The sequence below is a fragment of the Protomyctophum parallelum genome, assembly GCF_964188405.1.
Source record: "Protomyctophum parallelum genome assembly, chromosome: 6".
Classification (NCBI taxonomy): domain Eukaryota; kingdom Metazoa; phylum Chordata; class Actinopteri; order Myctophiformes; family Myctophidae; genus Protomyctophum; species Protomyctophum parallelum.
In genome coordinates, this window is record NC_139701.1 from 12,213,155 (window position 1) to 12,236,101 (window position 22,947).

Below are 22,947 nucleotides of genomic sequence, written 5' to 3' on the forward strand. Positions count from 1 at the left end.
TTGGTAAGGGCCGGGGTGCGTTAAAACGACCAGATTAAGGTTGGTAAGGGCCGAGGTGCGTTAAAACGACCGGATTAAGGTTGGTGAGGGGTGCGTTAAAACGACCGGATTAAGGTTGGCGAGGAGTGCATTAAAACGACCGGATTAAGGTTAATTGGTTAGGGGTGCGTTAAAACGACCGGATTAAGGTTGGTGAGGGGTGCGTTAAAACGACCGGATTAAGTTTGGTGAGGGGTGCGTTAAAACGACCGGATTAAGGTTAATTGGTTAGGGGTGCGTTAAAACGACCGGATTAAGGTTGGTGAGGGGTGCGTTAAAACGACCGGATTAAGTTAAATGAGGGGTGCGTTAAAACGACCGGATTAAGGTTAATTGGTTAGGGGTGTGTTAAAACGACCGGATTAAGGTTGGTGAGGGGTGCGTTAAAACGACCGGATTAAGTTAAATGAGGGGTGCGTTAAAACGACCGGATTAAGGTTAATTGGTTAGGGGTGTGTTAAAACGACCGGATTAAGGTTGGTAAGGGGTGTGTTAAAACGACCGGATTAAGGTTAGTGAGGGGTGCGTTAAGTGTTGGGAGAGGGTTAAGGTTAGGTTTTGCCCCGTGGGAGGTCCAGGTGTGGGCGCAATCTTGCAGTAAATCCCAGTGTTAATCTTTCGACTAAGACTATAAGACTAAGGTCACATTCATACCAGAGAGCTTTGCTGCGATTAAAACGAATTCTGCTGCGCATTTTCAGAAAGTGCACTTCGTTTGGCAGGTGTGAAGGCTCATTCGAATCGTAATGCGTATCAAAGAACCGCATTATACTCCGAGCAAAAACGGGGGTTTCGCTTCGCTTCCAATCGCACTTGATTACGATTCGGTGCAGGTGTGAATGCAATCCGCAGTAAATAAAGGAAATGAAGCAAACAATGTGGCGGGTGAGGAGCTGAACACAGTTGGAGACGGAGAAAGCATATTTTACGCAGCTCAAAGATGTCCCGTTACCGTGGATAGACGTGGTCGAATGAGGAGACTGAAGCCCTGATCAAAATGAGGACGAGTACATTAATCCATTGCTTAAGAAAGAAGAACACTGCAGTGCAGTGTAATAGTATTATAGCTGAGAGTGCTGTCACTGTGTGGGGACTAGTGGGGACTGGAACTTTCATCTCAATAAACGTGTAAACATTTTGCGCTGCTGTCTGTTATATCAGTGCGCTCAGCGCTGTGCCTGCATGCCCAAAAGAACAGTGTGTGGCACTGTGGCTGCGTGCGTATAGTGAGAGAGAGAGAGGGGGGGGGGGTCCAGTCCCAGACGGCACGACACATGCACGTTATGATTATAATTTTATCACAATAGATTTCACTGTGTTGTAGGCTGTGTTGTAGGCTAGGTTTATGAATGGAACACATTGATAAACATAAAGGTCCCCCCTGCTGCGTTTCCAATTGCTACGGATGACAGTGTGAAGGCAAACCGCAGCAAATTAAATATGCAAGAATCCCAAAATCTCCACCCATACGCATGAGTCTACCGAAGTATTAGGTGAGAATGTGACCTAAGTCGACTAAGGTACTTCACAAGACTAAATAGGACTAAGACTAAAGGTGTGTTATTCAAAAGACTAAGAATAATTCAAGCTTTCCGTACAGCTGCAATGTTTGACGTTGTTTAATACAATCAGATAGGGCTTTTCTGTTTGGATGAATTGCACCTACTGTAGGTACAGTAGCACCTTGCCATTAACTTATATGGTAAGATGGCCACGGCCTGCATATGGAGAATAGCCCCACTCTGAAACACATTGCTTTGTGATGAGCTAGTCTGTTGTTAGGCCACCCTGCTGACCAGTGTAGTCATTTTGTCACTTACTTGACTGACTTCACATTTGTAGGGCTGGCATCACAGTTTTCGTCTGGGCAAAATTAATGCCTTTTTAAAAAGGGAGAATTTTCCAAACCAATGAACAAGAGCAGCAAATTCACTAGATAAGGCTCTCCCTCTCTCTGTGTGTGTGTGTGTGTGTGTGTGTGTGTGTGTGTGTGTGTGTGTGTGTGTGTGTGTGTGTGTGTGTGTGTGTGTGTGTGCACTGATTATTTCCCTTATTATGGGTGGTGCATCCCACTCTGCAGTGCTTATACCCTCCCCTCCTTCCTCATTGTAAAATATTCAACGCTAAGCACATAGCTTTGATCATCATTGTAAAACAACATGACACCTGCAATTCCTCTTCATTTTTGCCGCAAAACATTTCCACCAGGACAGCTATGTGTCCTCCCTAATAGGCAATCGAATCACGCCAAGCTCCGCCTAGGCTTCTCCATCTCCAGTCAGTGTGCTGTGAACAGTGCATCCATTAGCCTTGCATGTCATCACTCCCCGCAGCACCTGACCTAGAAACCAGAGGCATCGCGGCGAGGGCCACACCGCATGACCATCCATTTAATACACAGAGCTATACGGTTTTCCCGGGAGCTATACTATTGGCTTTTAGGCAACGTGCCCGCTGCGCTGCTTTGTGTTATTGATGAGGTTTCAATTATACCCGGGGACAATGTTTTCTGCTTTAGCGCGTCATGAAGTTGGCTGGCCGTGAGCGATGCTGAAGCACTTTACATGGGCCACACATCACATCATTCAACCAAACTTTATTGAGTATTGAGCTGCTTTAACTAAGCTTTGATTTCTCATTCGTTTTTCAGCCAATGTGTTCAGGTGGGCGGCATGCAGGGCATTGCAGGGCCACGGCAATAAGTCATCTGTGAATACCGTGTAGTCGCTTTATGAATTCAGAAGCCAACATCACTTAACCTTCAATGAAGATATGGATTAGGCTACACGTATTGAATTCTAGCGTCCATATGCACTTACCATAACTTATGCCTTATTATCTCTTAGAGGTTGACTTATCTATGGGGATGCAGCCATTGCCCATTGTTATAGTTTCACAATATTATGCTGTATAACAACTGCACAATTTCACTAGCCAAAATGTATATTAATCTCCAAAAAACATATAAAACAGCAAATGTCATCGATATGACTTCATAATACCAACGCTGTGGACTGGCCTAGACTCCATATTTGGGCATGTCTGACACATAACTCAACTCCTTAAATACAGCGAGTACTCTGACAACAGATACAACAGGGATTACATATCTGGGCGGGACATGAATTTGCAACTTGCATTGTTCCCGACTTCCATCGTTATGACTTAGTAGGCAAGCTGGTAGCCTATTTAGTTTATTACGTATAGAAGCCTTAGAATATATGAATAGAGCCGGCACCCGGAGGAAACCCTGTGGCGAAATGGACATAGTGGCCGAATTTGGTATTGCAGAGCCGGGCCAATTCTGGTCCGTTGACTATCGTTGCGCACGTTCATGATGACACGTGAACGCTGTTTCATACGTGAACGCGTTCACGATTTGGCCCAATTCTTCCCAGAATGCACTCTGTCCCTAATCGGAAGGAGGAGTGAAATCGCCTCATGCGCTTTTGAGCAACTTAATGCAAGTGGATGAGAGGAGAAATCCGGTGGCGTCTCTATTCATATATACTCTAAGATAGAAGGACACATTAGATGGCTAATGATCCATCAGGTGTGGCCTGAGGAAGAGATTGAACGTGCGATACAGAGATATAACACCAGGATGAGGTCAACCAGATTGTCTTGTTTACACAGCTCGAGACTGTGAATTATTTCAATTCTGTCGTAAAGAGGGCGACGTTGCATTAGTAGTACAATAGGGCAGATTATTTTCCAATGTTATTGTACTTTCTGCTTATTAATATGAGGGCAGATTAGTGGGCGTGGCACGTGGGCGTGGCGACCAATTTGTTTTTTTTCCCCCCTGTTGGTGGGAGTTTGAAGGAACATGTGCTGTCAAAACAGGTGTGGGGGTGTGTCTGGGACCCCCGGGGTGTGAGAAGGGGAAACTGTGACTAAAGATTAGTGTCGATGTCAGCTTCCTGACATCCTGGCATCCTGACATCCTGACATCCTGGCATCCTGGCATTTACCTTTTAAAATTAGAACCTAATTTAAATGTCATGGGAGTATGGCTGTCTTCGTCATCCTGGGCGTGAAATAGGTTAGGGATAAAGGCCTAATGAGGGTGTGTGGTTATTCAGAAAGAGTGGGTCATTGTGAGTGTGATACTCCTCAGATCAATGTGATTTTTTTTTTCTCGTCATGGAGGATGCTATAGAGACTATGTGTGAATCTGTCCTGCATTGTGACAGTGTCCTGTGTCTGACATACTAAATGATAGTATGATTATTTCATGGTTAAAAGTTGTTGGTATGCTAATAGATGTGTTTGACAAACAGGGGTGTGAGATCCTAAGGGGGTTATGGAAGTTCCCGGCAGTGGGAGAGTGTGAAAGCTTAGGTGTTGAAACCTCAGATGTTAATAACTATAGATTAGCATTGATGTCAACTTCAGACAGAACAAACCACAAGCACCTTTTAAAATTATAACTAATTTAAATCTCAGGGGGTGTGACTGTCTACGTCGTCCTGGGCTGGGGGATATGGATGTTCCCGTCAGTGGGAGAGTGTGTGTGTGTGTGTGTGTGTGTGTGTGTGTGTGTGTGTGTGTGTGTGTGTGTGTGTGTGTGTGTGTGTGTGTGTGTGTGTGTGTGTGTGTGTGTGTGTTTCTTTCATGAGTTCGGTGGGCGGTAAGTAGTAGCATAGTTATGATTATAGGTTGGTAGGTAGGTAAAATGAGAACCAAATGTCACACAAAAGTTAAAATATTGTAAGATTTGCACATTGGTTGGATAGATAGTAACTTTATAGTTTGAGGTAATGAGATTGTCACGCAATATGTTGCGTCAGTGGGAGAGTGTGAAAGCTTAGGTGTTGAAACCTCAGATGTCATCCATGGCGTGGGTTAGGGTTAGGGATATAGGCCTAAGGAGGCTGTGTGGTTATTCAAATTTCGTGTGTGTGTGTGTGTGTGTGTGTGTGTGTGTGTGTGTGTGTGTGTGTGTGTGTGTGTGTGTGTGTGTGTGTCTATGTGAGGGGAATCTTATTTACTAATATAGATTCACCCTCATTTCCTCCCAGACTACAACATCTGTGTTTGAAGGCCTGAATAGAAATTCTATTGACCACTGGACCAGAGCTAAACGTTACCGAAAATATTTAGCAACGTTTCATAACATTACGGGCACATTTTAAGAAGTTTGTAGCCTACTTAGTTATTATTAATCTCACATATCCCATTTACCTCTGCAATCAGTGAGTGCTGTGTGACAAGGTGGATCATGCGGCTTTTCACTTCAGAGTTCAGACAGTGAGTGTAGGCCTACAACTGAGAATGAGATGAGCTGATGTGTCGCAGGCAGCTGCATTCAATTTGAGTTGATGTGGGGAGGGGAGGGGAGGGGAGAGGCAGGCGCTCTTTCGCTAACACTCAGCCTATATTAACTCGAGTAGCATATTTTTATGGTTTAATTGTTATACCGTGCCCAATTCCCGAAATTGCGTAGTTGTCATAGGGAATTTCGTACGTGCGTACTGAGACCTAGAATTGCGTAGTTTGTACGCAAAATGCGTACAGGTTGGCAGGTCTGTTGATAGTTAGCGGCGAGGACAGGGTGCCATTCATGTCTACCATCTGTATCCTTCCCATCAAGTAGGGCAGTAGGCCCTCACCAGTGAAGTGATACACTGTCAAAACCCAAAGCCTTAAGTTTATTCAAAAGAATGTTTCTCAAGGCACAATATTCAGGACATGTGTTTGTGTTATAGTTTTTTAATATTAACAGCTGTAAATGTATACATCTGATTGTATCTGCGAACAGGTATAGACTTAAACCATATCATGAGGTCTATTTAACAAAAACTACAAAGTACAAAATTATGTACAAAGTACAAATAGTACAAATTATGAAAAAACACATGAAATTACCTACAGAAATTACTTACATTTACAGAAAAACAACAAAAACGTGACGACAAAAACACGAACCGTAAAAATACAAGACACCAAAACAAAAGAAACTTGACACACAACAAAATATTATAAGACACAAAGATACACAGATATAAAAAATAATAATCAGGTTAGAATTCTCTTAAAACAGGTTTAAAATGTATGTTCAGGTAAGAAATAGCTTAAAAACACACTATAGTGTCCTATAGTGTATGAGGGGGTGATGTTGTAGCTGCAATTGTTGGTCCATCAGAGGTGTTTAATGATTATGCATCACACCCTAGGTACCATTTGGTAACTGGAGGCGGAGATTATGTCGATATAGGATATATAAGGGGCTCCTTTTTTTAGATAATTTGTATCAAAACAGCGAATGCTATGCTACAGAGTGGAGTTCCACCACGGACTTAAGTGAAACTCTTTTCTGCACGTCGCCGTCGTCTACAAAGGCCGCCATTGCTGCGTTCGTGAACTCTTTATGCCTACAGACCGTTAGTGAATATTAGTATATTTCTCTTTTTATTTCTCTCTTTACCTTTTTCACCCTATTTTGTTCACATGGCTATTCAATTTGGTTTAGATGTTTCAAGTGGTCAGATGGTTATGGAGTCAAGGGAACGCAATGCATTTTTCCGAGATTCTGCACCAGAAAATGATCCTGATGAGGTATCCTGTGAGATGGACTGTCATTTGACTTATGAAGACAATTCCGTCATCACTGAATCAGAATATTTTCGTTACATATATTATATAGATCCCGATAAGGACGAACCGGAACTAGAATTTGATGATCCTCCGGATGAGTTGCTATACAATTATGCGGAATTGTTGATTGAATATCAAATACGAAATCCTCCGACACCTGGTCCATATGACGATTTCTGTGAGGAAGATTACCAGCGTTGGTTAATTGATTATTGGGACAGAATCTGTGCCAGCCAGGATGCAGGTAATGAATATCAATATTTCATATGTTAATGCTACTGGTTTTGATGACAAATTGTCGGCTAACGTTAATATAACGAAAACATTATCAAAGCTATTCCCTATTTTATATATGTGTTTGTAAATAATGTGAACGTTCTATTATTATCCCTATAGAAGCTGAGGCTTTCTATACAATGGTTTCTCCACCGAGGGCTCTTCGATTCGACGTGACGACATTGACTGCAGATATCGCACAGATGAATTACTTGCTGCAGACTAAACACCAGGAAACTATAGACATTTCCGCTGCTCTAATAGAAAAACAGGAGGACCTTGAATTTATCATTCACATTGACAACGTTCTGATGTAAATATTTTGGATGTTATTGTATGTTATTGAGTATACATACATCTATGCCTATAGACACTACTTTGGGATACGAATGATGTAAGACTCTAGCATGTATTTTTTCTTTCCAACGTTGATGACATTGTAAATAAATCTTTAACCATAAAAAAAAAGAAAAAAAGAAATTGTGGTGTTGTTTTTGTTTTATTTTTGTAATGGTGTTAGTATAGACTCATGCTAGTTTTAAGTGTATCTGTAGGAATGTACGAACAATCATACAATTCAAGAGATAAATAACCTTGAAAGAGCTAATTCCATTGAAAGGAATCCAAGAAAATAGTTTTACTATGGGCCATTACATGATTTTCTTAAGAAGAAATGTAGAGATGTCTGAACTATGTATGAATTCACATAAATTACACACTGCGTTCATTATTTGAGGGTTTTTATTTATTTATTCAAAACAGGGACAATTCTGTAAACTTGTTAGACAATTAGGATGGAATATGATATACTGTATAGGTTGACTATAGATGACTATAGATATACCCAGAGTTGGGGTCCGTTACTCATAAAAGTAAGGCACTACATATTACATATTACTTTTGAAAAAGTAATGCCTTACATTACTTTATTACTCCCTGGGGAAAGTAGTTACATTACTCGTTACATTACTTTTGCGTTACTCCATAAAATCGCATGTCGCATTGTCACATAATATACCAATTAACAAATCTTTATAATCCTAATAAGGAGGACATACACAACATCTTTCTTTATGCTCTTTACCAGGTTGTGGAGGAATAAAACAAAATGGGCCTTTCCAAAACGGTCTAGTGCAGTGGTTCTCTTGACCTTGTAAAACTTTTTCTATGCAAACTTCTAATCAATTCTTCAATCAATCAAATCAAATATATTAAAATAGAAATAATGAGACTGAGAGAAATCAGTAGCCTATATGTTCACAGTGCTTTAGGATCCCTTTCTTTATGATGTGGAGTTCTCTGCTCCATGCTCATTAAATGTAGTTTTTCATGTCGACATATTTGGGTTTATTCATCTCTGCATTAACTAACTAGTGATTGTGACTCTGAGAGTACATACGTTCTACAACAAACAAGACCCTCCCAGCTGGCATTGTTGCAAGGTTTTGGAAGAGAAACAAGCAGCCATGTCTATGAAAACAAGCTCAAAAGAAGCATGGCTAGGCTATTATAAAACAATCCCAAAGTCGCTTATAATAAGCGGACATGGCAACAGCCCAAATGCTCCGTCTCTGTGTCTGTGACAGTGGGAGTCAGTCTCCCACTGTCACAGACACAGAGACGGAGCATTTGACATGTTCTAGTCCGCGACTCCAGCGCACCATTACTGTTCATGTTCAACTCATCTCCATTGTGTGCATTAGTCCAAAGCAACACTGATGAAAGCAGCCACATGACGCAATTAAGTAATGAGTAACTGCAGCACTAAAGCGACCAGCTAACTGTAGTGTGATTATCAATTTTGGAGGAGTAGTGTCGTTATATTACTCGCTACCGATCAAAGTAGTGTCGTTACAGTAACGAGATTTTCCGTTACTCGTTACACCCAACTCTGGATATACCATATAGCCTTTGATTTTGTGTAATTCTTGTGGTGTTGTAATAGCATCGCTATGGTTTACAATTTACAGTTTAGCCATTTACAGTATTTACAATTTACAAATTTAGGCATTTAGCAGACGCTCTTAATCCAGAGCGACTTACATTTAAGCAAGAACAAAAGCATGGGAATACATCACATAAAATTATTTATCATGATACATGCGTAAGCTAAGAAAGTAACAGTGGAATATCTATATAATGAAACTATACATACACTATACATATAAACTATACATCTTTACTACTATGCTATACATATGTACTATGGCGTGCTATGACTATATACAATACAAATATAGTGCTGTCTACATAACAGGCTATAAGTCTGTATCAAATGCTATATAATCCAACAGAAATGCTATCTAAGGGTTTAGGGTAAGTGCTATGGGCCATGATGGAGTCTGAAAAGGTGGGTTTTCAGGCTACGGCGGAAGATTGGGAGTGATGCTGCAGTTCTGACTGCAATGGGAAGTGCATTCCACAGTTTTGGAGCCAGAAGGGAGAAGAGTTTGGGGCGTGTGGAGCGTTGTCCCGGCGTTTTATTTATATTTTTTTTTTAGTGAGGGTACTTCCAGCTTCCCTGCGTTGGCTGATCTGAGTGCGCGGGAGGGTTTGTAGGGTTCAATCATACATGTAAGATATGGGGGGACCATACCTTTGGTTGCTTTGAAAGCCAGCATCAGAGTTTTGTATTCTGTGTGGGGCAGCAACCGGGAGTCAGTGGAGGGAGCGGAGCAGGGGGGGAGACATGTACGTGTTACCAGATGTTCTGTAAATATGGACCTGTTCACAGATACAGATGATGTATTTACAGCTGTTATTTATATTATGTATATTCAGCCATGAAGCCCCTCTCATACACGTAATCCTTGGCTGTAGTGGGATGGTCACACTTTAGAGTTTAGAGTATGGCGGTGTACAGCGGCCAGACAGCTTGGCGCTCACAAGTTGTTGTGTTTCCGGACGGTCTGGCTACAGGTTCAGTCATGCTTCCGTTGGCGAGGGGGGTACGCGAGAGATTTGATATTGTCTCAGAGAAGTTTTGCTTCGCTCTGGGGCTAGTGAGTAGAGTCGGACATCTTCGCTAACGGGGTCATCAAACGACATCTTCATGTTTTCAAAATCATATTGTCCATGATCAGTTCAAACCACACCGTATCATTGAATGCGTATGGAGATTTGCGAAGAGCCTCAAGCAAATAAATGTTACTCAAACTCATTTCAAATTCAGGGGTCTTAGGAGGGTCATTCGATACATTAGGTGTGATAGGAGAGTTCCATCCCCATTTGACGATACTCACATACACAGTCATACACTGTCACACACAATAAACAGGGTCAGAGCTGTGTACACAAAAATTACTCGTTGGAGCTTGCACCTCTCTTTTAGATCAGTCTCTAAATAGTGTCTCTATGACAGGCCTTTAGGGTCACCCCCCAAGGGAGAGGAAATGATCAGTACAGCTCCTGAGAGGCTGAGCTTTCTAACTCGGTTTATGCAATAACTGATAGTTCATTCATGACCAATCATTGTATGTCTGGAAAACATTTTTAAATGCTTAGACTGATCAGTACTATTAGTTTGCCAATCATTGACTTTCAATACAGCATATATCAATTCCTAGTTTCAAGAATGATATTTAGTCAATTTCCATGTAATGGTAATATATTATGATCAATATTGTGACCATAAAGAAAAACAAACAAACTGTGTATAATGATAAATTATTTATCTGATATACTGTACTATAAATGTAGTACTACACCCTAAATATTGAAAAACATCCCGAGTTTACAATAGATACTATTAGGTATTATTGACATTTGAAAGTTAGATAGACTATAGTCCAGGGTACTCAACTGGTGGACCACGGTCCACGCATGGACCGCGGCCCACCTCTCTGCGCACCCTAGGCAATAATTAAAATAAAATAATAAATAAAATAATAATAATCTCTCCTAAGCTCAGGCCAGGCCAGCCACAGTCAATTTCAATTCAATTCAGTCAGTGTTGCTGCAGTACAACTACATTGTATGCCTTGAGGGAAGTTAATAATATAAATAACATCGTATGGTACATTTCTCATGTGAAATTGTTGCAAAGGCCACAAAAATGTTCCCCAAGGGACATTCAGTAATAATAAAGTACAGTAGTCTTTGTAATATGTGCAGTTTATTTGATTGCTTAATTATGCTGTATGTTCTTAAATAACTATATACCTAACCATTTAGTCAAAGGTTTAGTACACATCCTATTAGTAAAAGTAAAATGTTATTATGCTTTAAAAGTGTTAGAACTACATATCCAATATGAAATATAGTACACATATGCACAAATGTGGAGCATTGAAGTTGAGATGGAAAGGCCTAGACCACTACACTCACATCTCATCAAACCAGCCTTGGTAAGTGAAGTGACCAACACAGAGTTAAAACAACCACGAGAATGACACAGAATCAGTCAAAGATGGAGCCAACAGCTAGAGAAACTTGCAAACATTCACGAGGTTGATGACTTCAAATATGGTAATTGTATCATAGGGAAAGGTGGTGAAATCAGCATAGCAAAGGTCAGTGATGGAATTCAAGTCTACTTTGGGTTAAGAGAGGTTCCTTCTTTTGTTTTGCAAATCAATATTACTGTATATGTTAGACTGTCTACTAATGTAGGCATGGGTTTTAATAGGACTACTACAATTCTCCTCAATTTTCTTGTACCTAAGTCTCAAACAAAATACCAAGGGGACCTGCATAAGTGTGTACGCCTACAACTGAGACATTGCCCTGCATATTCAATGAGAGGGCGGGGTATATAGATAAGGAACAAACTATTTAAAGGGAGGTCACAGTTCTACATGTATGTATAGAGCAAAGACAGTTAGGCTTATTCACGGCAGAGGATAAGGCTAGGAGATAATTTCTCAAGAAACACCCATTATCGTCAACTATCTCCTCTCAATATTAGTCATGGAGCCTATGGCTAAACCACGTAACCCCATTGAACCTGTGGAACACCAGCCGTATAGCCGATATATCAACCCTCTCATACTACAGGAATATAATTCAACACCGGGTAGATTTGTCTATACCCCTGATTTCGAATTATACAAAGAGAGAGCAGAGGACGAGACCATGGCCGCGGAACTGTTAAGTAACCATATGTCGAGAATTGATGAGGAGGACCTGGAGTCGGACGGTTTAATAATCGATACGGATGACGAATATTTTGATACGAACGAATCATTAGACTTGACTACGAGCAAGAAAACTCCTGGACTTTCCGAAAATGGACAATTTGTACAACTCTCCATCATAACCCCATCGTCCCCAGCACCGATCTCTGAACCAGAGAACTACTCCAATCCACAGTCAACCCCTACAGATTCTGGTGATGAGGATGGAAGGCCCCCTCTGACTGAACCCACGGCATGTCGGCGATCTCAGCGGTTGTTTCACCTACAGTCAAAACTAGTTGGTTGAAACCCGACTCTAACTGGTTGAAATCCCAAAACTATCTGGAATGAACTGAACTATTAAATGTAATGTGTAACATATCTATGTAAATACATATTATGTTTCTCACTAAATAAAAAATATCAAACCTATTTTCACCGTTGTTTTTATTTCAGATTTATTTCATATATATTTACATTATTACCGGTGTTAGATTCTAGTTAGGTTCTTACAGGGTTAGTATACTAAACTTTGTGACTATTGTAACTAATTAGGATTATGCAATGCTGATGATCCTTCCTTCTTTTGCTGGGGGTGTAATGTATCTGTTAGTGTATAAAAAACCAGTTTGACCTCAAAGGTCGGCCATGATTAGCATGGCAGTTATTCTTTAGGCTCCACCTCTCTGGGGTGTTCTTAAATACGGAGAACAACCCTGCATAAGCGAGTAATCCTACAATAGAGACACCAGCTATCCCCCAAAGAAATAAAGAAAGACAATATGTACTCTGCCTGTTACCAAGATGAGAATCGGAGAGTTTGGGCCTTATCTGACGGCCGGAAAATCCGTTTGTCTTTTTTTCCGTTCAAGAATCATCGATTTATTGAACTCTATACATTGGAAACAGGCGACAGTATTTTTGAAGACCGGCTGCCGTACATACGCATCTATGCATCTGAATTTGAGAGATTGGTCCGTCCTATTCTAGAGTTCTGTAAGTATTTGCAATTGGATACAAAGATAAACCCTGGCTATATCAAGCCATCGCGATTTGTACGGGTGAGCTCTGAAATACCCTCGCGTAGTGACGCTGAGGGCTTCATCGTTGACTGCTCTAGGTCAAATTTATGGTTGCTATTAAGATACAAATCTCAAGGCACTGCCCTACATGAAAGACCTAAGAGTATCATGGAGAAGGAGAAATGCTTTCCAATCCAACTAGCCGTTGGCGTGGATGATTTAGGGATTCTAAAGCATGTGATGTGTGAAGCCTTGGATTTCTTCACAACTATAGAAAATCGAAATTTGGACCTGCTGGAAGGCTACCTTAGAGGCGTCAAACGTGTGGATTCACGTTCAATGGACTACTTCAATGAAAAGAAACTGAGGCTTGTGGATTACCAGACATGCGATTCCAGACCTACGGGGTTATCGTTCGCTGATCCCAGTATATCAATGAGTAGGCCTATCGATCTCACAAAGCCCGCTGGCTCTTCATTATTCTCAATGAATAACCGTCCTGTGAATCATAATTCGTACAACGACCTAGAAAACGATGCACCCACTCCCCACTCTGATCTAGAAACCGATGGACCAACAATTGCAGCTACAACATCACCCCCTCATACACTATAGGACACTATAGTGTGTTTTTAAGCTATTTCTTACCTGAACATACATTTTAAACCTGTTTTAAGAGAATTCTAACCTGATTATTATTTTTTATATCTGTGTATCTTTGTGTCTTATAATATTTTGTTGTGTGTCAAGTTTTTTTTTGTTTTGGTGTCTTGTATTTTTACGGTTCGTGTTTTTGTCGTCACGTTTTTGTTGTTTTTCTGTAAATGTAAGTAATTTCTGTAGGTAATTTCATGTGTTTTTTCATAATTTGTACTATTTGTACTTTGTACATAATTTTGTACTTTGTAGTTTTTGTTAAATAGACCTCATGATATGGTTTAAGTCTATACCTGTTCGCAGATACAATCAGATGTATACATTTACAGCTGTTAATATTAAAAAACTATAACACAAACACATGTCCTGAATATTGTGCCTTGAGAAACATTCTTTTGAATAAACTTAAGGCTTTGGGTTTTGACAGTGTATCACTTCACTGGTGAGGGCCTACTGCCCTACTTGATGGGAAGGATACAGATGGTAGACATGAATGGCACCCTGTCCTCGCCGCTAACTATCAACAGACCTGCCAACCTGTACGCATTTTGCGTACAAACTACGCAATTCTAGGTCTCAGTACGCACGTACGAAATTCCCTATGACAACTACGCAATTTCGGGAATTGGGCACGGTATAACAATTAAACCATAAAAATATGCTACTCGAGTTAATATAGGCTGAGTGTTAGCGAAAGAGCGCCTGCCTCTCGTCTCCCCTCCCCTCCCCACATCAACTCAAATTGAATGCAGCTGCCTGCGACACATCAGCTCATCTCATTCTCAGTTGTAGGCCTACACTCACTGTCTGAACTCTGAAGTGAAAAGCCGCATGATCCACCTTGTCACACAGCACTCACTGATTGCAGAGGTAAATGGGATATGTGAGATTAATAATAACTAAGTAGGCTACAAACTTCTTAAAATGTGCCCGTAATGTTATGAAACGTTGCTAAATATTTTCGGTAACGTTTAGCTCTGGTCCAGTGGTCAATAGAATTTCTATTCAGGCCTTCAAACACAGATGTTGTAGTCTGGGAGGAAATGAGGGTGAATCTATATTAGTAAATAAGATTCCCCTCACATAGACACACACACACACACACACACACACACACACACACACACACACACACACACACACACACACACACACACACACACACACACACACACACACACACACACACACACACACACACACACACGAAATTTGAATAACCACACAGCCTCCTTAGGCCTATATCCCTAACCCTAACCCACGCCATGGATGACATCTGAGGTTTCAACACCTAAGCTTTCACACTCTCCCACTGACGCAACATATTGCGTGACAATCTCATTACCTCAAACTATAAAGTTACTATCTATCCAACCAATGTGCAAATCTTACAATATTTTAACTTTTGTGTGACATTTGGTTCTCATTTTACCTACCTACCAACCTATAATCATAACTATGCTACTACTTACCGCCCACCGAACTCATGAAAGAAACACACACACACACACACACACACACACACACACACACACACACACACACACACACACACACACACACACACACACACACACACACACACACACACACACACACACACACACACACACACACACACACACACACACACACACACACACACACACTCTCCCACTGACGGGAACATCCATATCCCCCAGCCCAGGACGACGTAGACAGTCACACCCCCTGAGATTTAAATTTTAGTTATAATTTTAAAAGGTGCTTGTGGTTTGTTCTGTCTGAAGTTGACATCAATGCTAATCTATAGTTATTAACATCTGAGGTTTCAACACCTAAGCTTTCACACTCTCCCACTGCCGGGAACTTCCATAACCCCCTTAGGATCTCACACCCCTGTTTGTCAAACACATCTATTAGCATACCAACAACTTTTAACCATGAAATAATCATACTATCATTTAGTATGTCAGACACAGGACACTGTCACAATGCAGGACAGATTCACACATAGTCTCTATAGCATCCTCCATGACGAGAAAAAAAAAATCACATTGATCTGAGGAGTATCACACTCACAATGACCCACTCTTTCTGAATAACCACACACCCTCATTAGGCCTTTATCCCTAACCTATTTCACGCCCAGGATGACGAAGACAGCCATACTCCCATGACATTTAAATTAGGTTCTAATTTTAAAAGGTAAATGCCAGGATGCCAGGATGTCAGGATGTCAGGATGCCAGGATGTCAGGAAGCTGACATCGACACTAATCTTTAGTCACAGTTTCCCCTTCTCACACCCCGGGGGTCCCAGACACACCCCCACACCTGTTTTGACAGCACATGTTCCTTCAAACTCCCACCAACAGGGGGGAAAAAAAACAAATTGGTCGCCACGCCCACGTGCCACGCCCACTAATCTGCCCTCATATTAATAAGCAGAAAGTACAATAACATTGGAAAATAATCTGCCCTATTGTACTACTTGCATTGTAGAGATCTTGATTGGTTCGACACCCAATTTTCCGAAGGTTAAAAGCGTTGAAGGAGTGCCGTTATTGGATGCAAGCTTAACAGGAGTGCAATCTGGATTGGTATTTAAGAGATAATGGTGAGGCAAAAAGCAATTAGCTTTGTGCTCTGTGGCTATCCAGTATTCACTGTTGTCAGTGCAATTATAAGGTCAGTCCCGCGGCGCGGCAGGTATATGCCTATATAATGTCCTCAGAAAAGCTACTTCAGCAATTAATTACAGGGAATAACCAAATTGAGCATTCGATGGAAATGTACAATGGGGTAAACATTCACATCAATACAACTCAAAAGTCTCAAATCAAGTCATCATCTTAATGGATTTTTGTATTTGAAAAGATTGTCCAGATTGTGTTGTCCTTATGTTTGGCTTTAAGCAACAGTCAGCTGTTTTCTGTTTTCAGACACATGTTCATTCTTCATGTATTTATTCAGTTTGTTTTACCGGTTCTTTGTATCGCGTATTGATATCACATTATCCATATTATCAAAATGAGGAGATATTATTTTATTTGGAGATTCTTGTAACAACTACCCACCCAAGAATAGCATTTATTATGGCATGTCATGATTGTATTCAGCATATTTTGTTATTCCTATAGCTTATTCAAGATTCATGCAGGGCACATTTCTATACAGCTTAGAATTTCAAACAAGTGAGCCCAAACACTGTTCTGTGCTGGCAGTGCTGCTACCATATGTGAGGTTTAGAAATGAACTGTTCCACTGCCAGTGGTACACAGACCATAGCGATTGTTTTTGGACGTGTATCTGGTTCCTGTAGAGTTGATGTGTTCCAGCGGCTTTCAATACATCTGGACCAGTCTGTTCTCGAAATCAGTGTCATAATGTGAGGAGAGGTAGCAGATGGTGCAGTTATTTTATCTTTTGCCAACTTTAAAATTTCAAAAAGATACTACAGTATATATGCTAATGACCATGCTACGGATGTCGCATTATCCTGTCAAGGCTAAACTACGATCTCCGTTTTAAGTGACGGTGGCAAAAATGTTGACATCAATGCTGATAGACTCCCCGACTCTCTCAGAGATTAAAATAGAGTGCCTGCAACTCAGCCAGATTCCATGTCTATTCAGCTCTTTATGAAACGGAGAATGCATATATTGTGTTACCTTTATTTAACCAGTAAAAACACGCTGAGACTGCGTCTCTTTTACAAGTGGGAACTGGTCAAGTGGCAGAAAAACAAATTACACTTCAACGCTACATCGAACATGTCACATTACAGCAGCAAATAAAATCCATGATAAATCCAAAATACAACAAATCAGCAAAGTGCTGATCATTTAGTGGCAGGGCAAATACACAATGTACAACATATAAACAGAGATAATAAATATATAGGCATGGACAAAGGCTAGTACATATCCAAACATGTGCAGGTGTTGGACTGTACATCAAAGATCCCTTTGAAACTTCTCAAAGGAACTTTCAATGCCAATTTTAGTCTGGATGTCTGGCCAAAGAAGGCCAGACATGTTTTACCCCCCTCAGGGGCCAAGCATTTGATCTGAGGTTTAGACCATTTTTGACCTAATCGAATTTGTAATGAAATTTGAAATGTAAGACCGCAGGTGACCAAGAATGGCTTTATAAATGAATATATACCAATGTTGCAGCCTGCGAGATGTCAATGAGAACCAACCGACAAAGTTTGGCCAAGGTGGAGCAAGCAAACCTATAAAATAGTATCACCATAATCCAATTGGGACAGAAAGAGACCATGTGACCAGTTTTGCACAAGGAATCAATATGAAATTATAAATGTAGGTTTTTATCCAACCAAATACCAAGGTATTTGTAGCGCTCAATGCGAGTTCCGGTCACTGGAGCTGAAATAGCTCGTGGAGTGAACAACATAGCTTTAGTTTTATTGCTGTTTATCAACAATTTGCTCTATATTAATTCATGCTGCAGGGAGATAAGCTGATGAATGGGTACTTCATCTGAAAATGAAGTTTCTGCTTATTGTAGAGCTGGAGAAACACTATACTGAACAAACACACTATACAGCGATGATTACCATAAGAGCTAACTTGTTAGGATCTGTCCCTCCGCTTACCTTGCCAGACCTGGCAACCTCTCCACAGACTGTCAGACCTGGCAACACTCACTTCCCCCTTCCACTCTACAGTCACATTCATTCCACCTGTGAACAATTCATCAATCAACCTTCCCACTATAAGACTGGACTCTTTACAAACACTCACTGTCAGTACATTGTCATTGTTCCCTGAGCGGTACCCCGGAGTTCCTGGTTCTCGGTTTTGTTTCGACTTAAGGTTTGCTTTTTGGACTCTTTAAACTACTGCCTTGTACCCTGGTATGTTTTGCCTTTTGGACTTAGTAGTTATTTTTGTATATTGGAAATGTTTTGGGCTCTCCTGAGTTTCCTGAGATTACAGCTACTACTCATTTTCTCTGTTTACCATTTTTGTTCTGCCCTGGACTTTAATAAAGACTTTGATTTTGAACTTCCTGTTTGTGGCTTGCATTTTGGGTTCGGTCATCCGCTTAGCATAACATAACTTTTAAGTTAAAAGCAACATTATATAGGGCCATCTCATTCATTATCAAAATAGCTCCAATATTGGTCTTATCTTATTTATGCTTATTGCTTAATAATGTCTCATGTGGTAAAATGTATAGCTTTTCTTTTTTGAGCTAGATTATTTTTTTATTTTTTTCTCTCTCTGTTCTCTCTCTACTTCCATTACACCTGGGAAAAACTGAATCCATTCTCTTTGGATCGAATAGGAATCTCAGCAAGGCAGACGACTTCTCAGTTAAAGTGGGTGACAATATTATCAGCTCCTACAGAATGCCACTAAAATGTGGAACGCCCTACCAACAGCCGTTAAGAAATGTGAATCCCTAGACTCCTTCAAAACCACACACACACACACACACACACACACACACACACACACACACACACACACACCGGACATGTTGAGTACACCAACGTTTTATGTTAGAAATGTTGAGTATGGGTCCCCAGTAGGCATGCCACGGTATGAGATTTTACAGTATGGTACGGTGCCGGTATTGATAACCTATACCTCGGTATTCCACGGTATTTATATATTTTTTTTTAAAGTAAAAAAAAAAAAAAAAAGATTCCCCCCCCCCACCTATGTCTAGTGACTACCTCCACCTCCTTATAAGCCCTTCTTTGTTCCCCAACATGCAGGCCTACATACATACATATATATATATATATATATATATATATCATCATATATATCATAATGATGTGTGACTTGTCATGATTATGAATTGATTACCCAGGACCGAATGGAAACAAGACAGCAAGGACTTTTATCAGTGATCCCTTTGGACATGTGTTTGACTGTACCCTATACTGATTACATTTCTGACAATAAAGTATTCAATCAATGAATCAATAGCTATTCCCCACTGTATTTCACTATACTATGGCTCCCCCTAATGGCCGTTTTGTACATCAACACCGTGGCTGTTCCTGTCGCGGTATTACCGAAATTCGGTAAACCGTGGCATGCCTAGTCCCCAGCATGTAGAAACTGCCGGATGCTAACTTGCATAATCATTATGTTGGGAAATTTTCATAATTGGCAAAATATGTGACCATACCATTAACAACCTATAGGCAAAATATTAAAAATTTCGACATGTCATGTGACATGTCAAACTAGGGGGTTTTCATGATGCTGAATCCATTCCAAGCATTAGTTTTGCAACAAAAAAAAAACACTAATTGGGCTTAAAACGGCCATGCCAACTTGTCCAAATGCGCTGACATCATCAATTTGTGATGACGGCATTGGCCGTTTTTAGCCCGTTCACAATGTTCACAATGGGGCTCTATGGGCTGGCTACTAGACTATATGGAATGTCAGAACAGGTCAGCTCCATATATGAGGATCTAATGGTGGCAGTGTCTTGAGTGCGTTTGATGAGGGCCCAGAGTGTCTTAACTCTCTCTTTCAATGTATCTCCCATCATCACATGAGAGCACTCTATGCTCTGAGCAATGCTTTACACTAGTATACAGTTGATTGGGAGGACGCATGCATGCACGCACACACATTTCCTCTTCTCAGAATTTCTTCTTTTTCTTCACCCTCTGTGATTACATTCGTGCACGCACGCACGCACGCACACACACACCACGGAGGGGGGCTTGGACAGTACAGTACAGTACAGTACAGTACAGGGTGTTTTTAACTTTCATTTAACTGTACATATATATGATGATTTATTTTAATTTTTAAGTGTTTATTTCGACATCTTTGTTCTGATCAATTGAAAATGGAGGACCCTGATGTACAGTATTTCTGGTTCCATCCTCGTAGCACATTTTGTATTGACCTTTACTTCCGTTGAACTGAACTGTACCCATTCTACAAACTGAATCAGTGGTGGAAAGTAACTAAGTACGTTTACTTAAGTACAGTACTTACAATTTTGAGGTATTTGTACTTTACTTGAGTATTTCCAATTTCCAGTACTTTTACTTCTACTGCACTACATCTCAGGGCCAAAATTTGTACTTTTACTCCATTAGAAAACATACATTAACCACTTCAATGCTGGCAATTTGAAAATAGCCGATCTACAAGCTTGTAAAATGGCTATTTTCAATAGATTTTGTACACATTTTGAACTTGTGAAATGGGACATTCTGCAATATGAGTACTTTTACTTTTAGTATTTTAAGTACATTTTGATGCTGATACTTTTGTACTCAAGTAGTTCTAAATTGCAGTATTGGTACTTTTACTTAAGTAAAATAATTGAGTACTTTTTCCACCACTGCTGTGAATACAATACAGTTCCCCGCCCCCCCCCCTTTTTTTAGAACATGCGAGAATTCCCTCCGACCCTTTAATTAAATGTTAAAGGAGGCTGTCCAACAAACACTCCACCAGAGCCGTTCTCCACATCAGCGTTGCCATGGTTACACATGCACTATGTTGAGACCAAACACATTCGCCCATGTGGAAATGATGCCGTCAAGTATAGAGGTACATGGCCGTGTACCGCCTCTCAAGGATGAAAGACCGACTGCTGCGAACGCACGCCACACACCGCCTACGATAAGACAGTCAGCCGGACAGTCCATCATTAGACACCAGACAGCTTAATTAATCCGTTAAGACCGGAGACCATCCGCAGATCAAGATTCTACAAAATGTCTTCCAAATCCTGACAGTTTTCTGGAAAACGTATCAGTGGTGCTCAAAACATTTTCATGTCAAGGACCCACAGAATTATAGGAAATATTTGAGTTAAAAACGTTCACTGTGAAAGAATATATATTCTTCAAAGACAAATTTTCTCATTTTCACGATTTTTCAATAATGGCAGATCTACAAGTTTGTAGCTACAAACTTGTACGAGCCTGTAGATCTGCTATTTTTCAACAGCTAAAGTTTCAAATGATGGTTAAAGTGGTTAAAAGTTATAAGGAGACACGGAAAGATGCGTCCTCAGGTCTAAATGGGTTAAAGGAATCAGAATGAGATCTCTGGGATGCAGCCTGACACTTTAACAGCTCTCAGAAGTGGCTTCTTCCCCCCCCCCCCCCCCCCCCCCCCCCCCCCCGACACGATTATACCAGGAACTTTAGACAATACTGTGGGTCATTATTATAAGAAGGATAAAAAAAAGTAGATGGCCATGATGTGTGGCGTAGGTAATTATTCCACTCACGTCTCTGCAAGAGCTTTAAAATATTCCATCTGATTTGCGGACCAAAAAAAAAAGATTCACCCATTAAGCGGTTTCAATAATAATAGGGACAGAATCAGCTGTCTAACAGCTACCGCCACAAAATATGCAAAATCCTCCCCTTTATAAGCTTCTGATTATCTGATGTTTTCTAGAGTGTGCATTATATCTTTATCAACACACACACACACACACACACACACACACACACACACACACACACACACAGTTATGAGAGGCTGCAGACCTCAGCGGAGACGGAGAGAATGGGCCATGCAGAATTGATAGTCAGGGCTGTGGTGGGAACTTTTCGTATATGAAAAGGGGGGGCCAGCGAAAATGGAATCACAGAGGGGGGAGAAAAAGAAGAAAGAGAAAGAGGAAGTGTGTGCGTGCGTGCGTGCGTGCGTGTCTCTCACACAGAGAGACGGGTAACAGCTGAACAAGAAATATGCAGTGGTGCTGTAGAGTAGAGAATAAGTAATGACGGAGGGAATGTTACGGGAGATTTAGGAATTGAATGTGAAGAAGCGCAGAGCTCAGAGGAGGCTATAGGGATAGTAACAGAGCGTTGTGGAGAAGGACGACAGCACACACACACCAGGGGTAGCAATTTATCTGTGTCCAGTTCGGGAGGACGTGATCAGAATTAATGCGTCCGACGGTGAGTTCTCCGCTATAGGCAAGATGTATAAAAGTATAGGAGTTATAAATTATAAATTGAAAATAATAATAAAAATCCCTATTTGTATAGGGATTTATTCTTCATATTTTTTGCCCTAGGATTGCATATTATTCTAGGACAAAAACAGTAAGACGCCTGAGGGCGAGAAGCGTGCACTGGCCATATATGGAGCGTGTCTTAAGTGTACAGGGTTTGATGAGGTCAGATCAACATATGTAATGTCAGAACAGGTCAGCTCCATATATGAGGATCTAAGGGTGGCAGTGTCTTGTGTGTGTTTGATGAGGGCCCAGGTAGGG